At 45.3% G+C, this 6,501-nt stretch overlaps 1 non-coding gene across 1 annotated transcript; it reads left to right on the top strand.

Moving 5' to 3' along the window:
- The first annotated feature begins 4,298 nt into the window (after positions 1 to 4,298).
- Positions 4,299 to 4,405, top strand: LOC147937936 (small nucleolar RNA R71). Its single transcript, XR_015567594.1, has one exon. It is a non-coding gene; the product is annotated as a small nucleolar RNA R71 (small nucleolar RNA).
- Positions 4,406 to 6,501: the final 2,096 nt, after the last annotated feature.

Here is a 6,501-nt window from a genome sequence, read left to right as displayed (position 1 = left end):
CGCCGGGATACGCTCATCAGAGAGCTCGATTATGTGCACGGACGACTTGCTCGGACCAGCATCCCAGGGGTTGATCGGGTAAGGCATCGCGTAGCTCATCGGGTAGTAAGACGGGTATGGTGGGAGAGGTCTGGAATGGTCACCCATGTAGCTGCTCGCAGGGTGTATCGAGTAGGGCATCGAATATGGCATTTGGTAAGTCTGAGGGAAAGGACCCGAGTGGTCACCCGAATGTGTGCTCGATGGATACATCGGGTAGGATATCGTGTACCCGTCGGATGAGGCGTCGGATAGGCATCCGAGTGGCTTCTCCGTGATCTATCGGGTCTGGTGACACCTTCCTCTGTTTGGGGCTCGTAGGATGACGCCCTATGAGGCTTTGGAGGTGCCAATCATCGGATTCCTCCTAGTGGTCCGCTCCTACCCATCCATGTGGGTGCATATGCTGAAGTGGAAGCTGAGGCACAGCTTTCCTTGGCTTGCAACTCTCTGATCTGCCCTCCCATCACCTTCATTGTGCCGGTAAGGTCCTTCACTTTCCTCACTAGGAACTTGTTCATCCTTTTCAACCATCCAATCCTCTTGTGAGCTTCTCTCACCCCAACTGATTGCTTTTGAGAGAAAACATACTCCTCAAAATCATAGTCCTCAGGATCACCTCACTGTCCTTGCCCTGCTGGCTCTCTCTCTTCAGCTTTGGATTCCCCCTCAGGGTTGTACAGCTCTTCCAACGGTGGCATGAAGTCTATATTCGCCCCTAGCTGGATTTTTGTGCACACAGCCTTGGGCAGAATCATTTGAGTAGCTCCGACTGCTGGATTAACGAACTTGTAGAGTAACCTATCATTTGGTTTCTCATAAGCCAAGAACCTCGCCAATCTGAGGTAGTCGATATCTAGCCATCTCGGCTCATATACCACCCCTTCAGGGGCACATCGCAGGCCACCAAAATCGGTGTGACCAAACCTCTTATGGAGATCTCTCCAGATCCTTCCCGCCTCTCAGTTTTCATTGCCCAAGATTTCAGATACAAGAACTGATCAAGCAACACAAAAACCAAGCTAGTGTCCGCAACATCTCCTACTATCGGTCTACCATCCCTAGCATCATCAAAGATTCCACACAAGACTATGTCTAGCAGTTGGAGCTCATGATCATTCACATTCCCAGTTTCCTTTCTAGCAAATAAAGTGCAGGCTAGGGACTTATGAAAATACCTCAGGACAGGGCTCCTTATTTAAGCAAATTTGGAGCTTGTGGATTTATATGGAAGCTTATCTCCTACTGTCAGCCATAGGGATTTCATCTCCTCCTTGCTCACTTCCATGTTTTCTCCACTACCAGCCTTGAAACCATACACCTCCTCCATCTCCTTGAAGGTGAGTCGGTATTCCTTGTTGCGCATGGAGAAGGTGATGAACCCGATCCCCCCATCGGGTAGCAGGGTCGGGTGGTCTTCGAAATAATGTAACCGCAGCATGGAAAGGAAGTGAATCGTCTCCTCCTCATAGGCTTCAAGGTTGGCTCGCATCATCTGGCCCATGTGGCATATGTCGAAGAGGAACTCGACATCTCTAGCGATCCCCAACTGCATCATCGTCTCATGGTGGGGGTAGCGGGTCCCAACGAAACTCATCTTGCGGAGGACTTTGAAGAGCTTAGCCGGAATCTCCACCTCTCTTTGCTTCAGCCTCCTTGACGCCAACCGGATGCGTTCTCTCTGCTCCTCTTCTTCGTCAGGGCTCTCACCCTCCGTGTCTTGATCTTCTTCTTCCGCTGCCATCTCAGCTACCTCCTCAGCTTTTTCAGAAGCTGGCCGCTTCCCTCTTGCAACCGCGGCTCTGCTTCTCAACCGTGAGGTTTGGTTCTCCTCCGGTTCTCCTCCATTGGCGTCTGAATCAACCTCCATTGGGTCAGTGACGGTTCGCTCGGACGTAAACAGGTCCCTACGTCGAGGAGATCTGCGGACAGCACTCGCCACCAGGCTTGGTGAGCAAACTCGGGGATCTACACGATCGGGTACTCGAGCACCTCCTCGGGTGACGGATCGGGTTGAGCATCGGGTTGGGGATTGGAAACATCCACTCAGAGGTTGGGAATATGAAGCGTCTCCTCCTCCCTGGGAATCGCGAGCATCCACGCCGTCACCTCCAGTTCTAGCAGCGGTGGAGGTCTACTTAGATCCCTTCTTTTGATATGTCCTCATCTTTGGAGCCATTGGTGAATGCTTGAAAAGAAGAAAGAGATACTAAACCGAGATCAATAGAATTAGTCCACCAAGATCAAAAAACTCGATTTATAGGGAGAGAGAAGAGGGTTGGAAGACAAAGAGTTTTGGGGTTTAGAGAAAACTTATGGATTTATGAAGTTGTGGAATTGAGGCTCCTTAAATAGAGAGGGTTGACTACTTGGGCTTCACCGAGAGTGGGCTAGGGTTTTGTGGAATTCGGACTCCACTTGCCACCCGAGTGGGAACACGATCAGGCGCGTCGGGTACGTATTCGAGTATATCCTCAAGTTCCCCAAAATTTCTTTTTCCTTTTTTTTTCTTTTTTTTTTTATCAAAACTTATAGAAACATAAAAATATTGTAAAATCCAAATTAAACAAAACAAAATAAAAGAAAATTAAAAGAAAGTAAAAGATACATTTGGGACTTCCTCTTAAGTGAGCTTGTTTTAAGTCACTAAGCTTGACTCTTCATGCTCTTCAAACATGGTTTTTGGGAGGGAGAGGTTTTGGAATTCTCTCCACTGAAACAGACTGATTCAACTGATTTTTCGGGTCTTGTCCTGGTTCCACAGCAAATGTATTATGAACTTCTTGGGAATGATTGATTTTTCTTGGTTTTGTCTGGGTGGAGAAAACTTGACCATCAATGGTTGGCTTTTTTATTCCTTTCTTGATGTCAAATTCCATTTTGAAGTACTCTCCATGCTCAATGCTGATCTGTCCCTTTTTTACATCAATCATTGCACCTACTGTTGCCAAGAATGGTCTTCCTAGGATCAGTGGATCCTCTGGTTCCTTATCCATGTCAAGGATCATGAAATCAGTAGGAACCTCCACTCTTCCAATCCTGAGAGGCAAGTTTTCCAGGATACCAATGGGGTGTCTAATTATTCTATCAGCTAAACCAAATACATGCTACTTGGTTTAAAACTGCTGAAACCCATCTTGCTGGTAACTGAAAGTGGCATGATACTGACCGAAGCTCCCAAATTGCACAGGCAATTATTGAAGATCCAAAGGCCTATTGAACATGGCAAAGTAAAAGCACCGGGATCCTCCAATTTCTCATTAATTCGCAGTTCACGATCTAAACACACTTCACTCCTCAAAATTGCATTTTCAATTTCTTCAACAGCTTCCTTTACTTCAATCTCCAGCTGAGCTGTCTCCTTGATGATTTCCTCTCGAAGAGCGTGTGGTGGCAAGAGCTTAAGAGGTGGGAAGTAGCATAGTCTTTAGGGTTCTAAACAGCTTTACCTGGAAGTTGGTTGAGTTTTGGAGTTGGTTGGGTGTTGTGTTGGCCCTCTAGGTATCTCAACTTTGTATTGAGAGAATCATACTTAGCATTCAATTCACTATACCCAGAATCGATTTTGCTGCTCATCTCCGCGAATCGTTTTGCATTGTCCATTGCTGCCGATGTCTGACTTTGTATCATCTGCTGAATTAGTCCGCGTAGGTCAGCCTCTTGAGATTGGTTCTGTGATCGTTGCTGTGGTGGGAATCCAGGTGCTGCAATTGGTTGGTGGTAGTTGCCAGTGTACTGCTGCTTAGGAGCATAGCCTTGATTGTATTAACAAAAGGCTTTTGCTGGCCTTGGTTGCCTTGAACTGCGGACGGTAGATTTGGTCTTGAGGATTTGCAACATTCAGGTTACGGTATGAGAGATTCAGGTTTGGTTTGTAGTTGTTGTACCCTTTATTGTAACCTTCTTGATTGTTGATGTAGTTCACATCCTCTAGCTGAGCACTCTCCCCATCTTTTTGTTGGAACTGGTCTTCCTCTGAGATGGAATGGACATGTTGCTGCTGGTTGAGAAGTTTGTCCAATTTGTCATTGAGTTCTTTCATGTCGCGCTTGTACTTGGCATCGTCGTCTCCTGAATATTGTATTGTGCGATCATACTCCTCATTGTAGTGCCCATCAGATTGAGCTAAGTTCTCCACGAGATCCTAACCTTCATCAACATCCTTGTTGAGAAAATTACCATTGCTAGCGGTGTCCAGCAACATTCTTATCTTATGGACTACACCGCGGTAAAGTGTACTTAGCAACGAAGCATTGCTGAATCCATGATGCGGGCATCTGCTTGTGTATCCCTTGAAACGTTCCCAAGCTTCACTGAACGTCTCATTGCTTTTTTGAACAAAGCTGGAGATGTCATTTCGCAGCCTTGCAGTTCTGGAGTTGGAGAAGAATTTGGCAAGGAACGCCTTTTTGCATGCTTCCCATGTGGTAATAGACTCCTTAGGAAGTGATTTCTCCCAAATGTGCGCTTTGTCACCCAGAGAAAATGGGAAAAGACGGAGTTTGAATGTATCTTCACTAACTCCATTTATCTTTGTGAGGCTACAGAGCCTATCAAACTCATCTAGATGGTCCAATGGGTCCTCCATTGGCAATCCATGAAACTTGTTGCTCTGAATCATCTAGATGAGACTACTCTTTATCTCAAAGTTGTTGTTTTGAACAGCACGTGGCACAATGCCATGTCTTTGAGTGTGAGTAGATGGAGCATCTCCTGCTCCTATATTGGTCCTCTTTTGAGGAGCTGGTGGACCATTCTGATTATTCATGACCTCCTCATTTGTTGTTGGTTGCGGTTGCAGTACTTGTTGCTGACAGAGTAACCGTGGTATGTCGATGTTGTCAATGAATGGACTCAGGTGTTAGATACCCTTTGATCATGTTTGCATGCACAATAAGTTGACCGAGTGAGTACACGAAGGTCTACCCGATCCATGTGATCGAGAGACGGTCGGTTGGGTACTCGGGTTGTACCTAAAATGCAAAACAAACAAACACGAAAGTAAACAAGTCAGTTCCGAACCGATGTATAGAAAAGAATTTGATCTAGAAAGTGCTGAAATATTAAACGTAGCAAACAAAATTCAACCAATGGCAATGGCGCCAAATTGATAACAAGATTTTCACCCATGTATCAATTCCCTATGCAGTTGTAGTACAAAGGGTTATCAGTCCAAATGGTTGTTATGCTAGCAGATAAGATATGATCAGAGCAGAGGAAGTCAAGCCAAGCAATAAAAAGGGTTTATCTACCAACCTAGAAGAAACAAAAGGACAATAAAATAAGAACCACACGACCTAAGCACTCGATGCAAGCATTTGAGTACCGGATCGAGTGGGTGATCGGATGACATAAATAATCAAGAACACAAAGATGAACAGCTCGAAGGCATACACGAAGCTAGTGATCGAGTACCAGTTCGCGTAAGGGGTCAAGTTATTAAAATGAAACTAAAAAATCAAGATAAGAAAGCTCCTAAGGATGGGGTAATTGACTCATAAGTGTTCCTGACCAATTTGGGATGCCCTACATGCCTCAAGCAAATATTCCCTAGACAATGAATCTCTTAACTCATGCTAAAACACTCTCGTGATAGAAACAATCAACCTTGGTCACTTCCCTACCCAACTCTCGTTGGAGAAACATGACCAAGGAGGCATTACAAACCGATTTATTATTGTCAATAAACTCCTTACACATCTAATCTCTAAGGCTAAGTGAGTAAATCTCTAGCATTGATTGATTCAAGTATTTCAACAACATCTCTCGATGGTAAAACACCCTAGATCTAGCCTCAACCTCTCGGTCTGAAAATAGCATTAAGAACACCAATCTAGAAAGGAATTTCTATAAAATAAAAAATCAAGCTAAGACATCCTAACCGATCAAGAACACATATTTGTCTATCCCATCCCTAGTAGAGGTGTCAAACGGGCATGCCCGCGCCCGAACGGGCCGACCGTGACGGTCCCGTATTTTCAGTGATCTGCTGCGGGCATGTCCGCCACGGGCGGCGGGCGATGTATCAATGCCCAAGCCCGCTCCGCATACCTTTGCGGACTAACGGGCATGCCCGCGGGCATTATTAAGATATCTCTTATTCTCAAGAACATCACCGCTGGTGTCAAAACAATACGGAGCAAAGAGGTTTTGGTTGGTGTAAGACTATAGTACACTCACCATACAATGTTCTTATAGCTATTTATGTGTAGCCGGATAGAGATGATGAAGCGGCTAGGATAGAAGCAGCCGGAGGGAAAGTAATACGGTGGAACGGGGCTCGTGTTTTTGATGTGCTAGCTATGTCAAATAACGATGGTATAACTAATAGAATAAGCATTGTTCCAGTGATTTGTTATTGAATTATTAACTTTTATTATATAGGGGAGAGGCAGAGGCCTTCACGTCGAAGGCTGAGTGGGGAGAGAGAATGTTGTATGTTTTATGTCGTTTTTTTCACCA

The sequence above is a fragment of the Camelina sativa genome, chromosome 9, assembly GCF_030686135.1.
Source record: "Camelina sativa cultivar CO46 ecotype springtype chromosome 9, ASM3068613v1".
Taxonomy (NCBI): domain Eukaryota; kingdom Viridiplantae; phylum Streptophyta; class Magnoliopsida; order Brassicales; family Brassicaceae; genus Camelina; species Camelina sativa.
The sequence above is the reverse complement of the archived record's forward strand: the minus strand, read 5'-3'. Positions and strand labels throughout refer to the sequence as shown.